The sequence below is a fragment of the Myotis davidii genome, unplaced genomic scaffold (genome assembly GCF_000327345.1).
Source record: "Myotis davidii unplaced genomic scaffold, ASM32734v1 scaffold570, whole genome shotgun sequence".
Taxonomy (NCBI): Eukaryota; Metazoa; Chordata; class Mammalia; order Chiroptera; family Vespertilionidae; genus Myotis; species Myotis davidii.
The window spans coordinates 2,039,608-2,040,841 of record NW_006283631.1 but is presented as its reverse complement, the minus strand read 5'-3'; positions in this window follow the sequence as shown (position 1 = coordinate 2,040,841).

The following is a 1,234-nucleotide window of genomic DNA, read 5'->3' as shown; positions in this document are numbered from 1 at the left end:
ATGAATGGAGGGATGAAGGGAAGGTCTGCCCCCTTCTTTTCCTACACACACACACACACACACACACACACACACACACACACACACTTTGTGCTAGTTCTAGCTTCGCCTCTCTTGACAGGTCAACTTATTTTTATTTGGAAAGACGTGTTCACCCTGGCAGGTTGTACTACCCTCACTTTTTCTGCCATTTCTCTCTGTGACTCCAAAGTCAGAGCTAAATGTAGACTAAAAGAAATGATCTTTAAACATTGACATAAATTTGAGGTGAAACCATGTAGACGTCATCCAAGTTGATCTTTGAGTCAGTTACTATTTTTCCACAGCGTGCGCATTTCAGTCAGCATTGGCCAGAAAATACCATGCGGAGAGGACTAGGATGGTGTCCAATAAACAAGCACTTTGGCAGATTCTATTGAAATATAAACCATCTCATTATTCTAGAGGGAGAGGGAGGCTGCCCGCTATAGCACTGCCTGACACATCAGGTTTCAAACTGTGTCTGCAGAAACCCAGGGTTGTGGGCGGTAATTTTAGAGGCTCATTTTCACCTATTTATATGAACTGCTGCTAAACATCTCAGCCCCAACCCACACCCCCCCAAAATCAAATTGGAAATCAAAATCAAAAGTTCTGAGATGTGAAAATCATTGAGAACAGAGATAATTGAGATTGTCTGGGCTTTTGGAGAAACGTTGTCCTGTCAAGCTGTGGTAAGAAGATACCAATTCAGTCCAATTTGTAGTGATGTAGTCCCTCATATCCAGGCAGAGTATTTTTCTTCACACCCCGTCCTCCCCCACACTCCCTTGATATCAGCCTATTAATTTTCCAGGTTAAGAAGTTTTTTACAGTCTTCAAAATTGAGCTTGTGAATGTGTCATGGGCCATGAGAGCTCTGTAGTGGTGTTGCTGAAAACTCTTGCATGTCCAAGCAGGAAAAGTTATTTGAGTGGTCCAAGAACCCCAGCTTGGCGCCATGCCAAGTTAGGGTAGTGCACATCTGTTTGGCAAATTCTCTCATCAAGCCAAATAGGTGAGTTGTGCAATGACTAACAAATGCCCAATATATCAAATGAAAAAGTCTGGTCCTAGGTTGATGACCTGTTATGGGTTGGGCTGTTATGCCCAGATTTCAAGATCCCCAAGAAAACCACACCAGGGAGCCAGTCCGATGCAAAAGCAGAAGGTCCTTTATTGAGCTAGCTAACTCGACCCTGCCCTCCGGTCAACG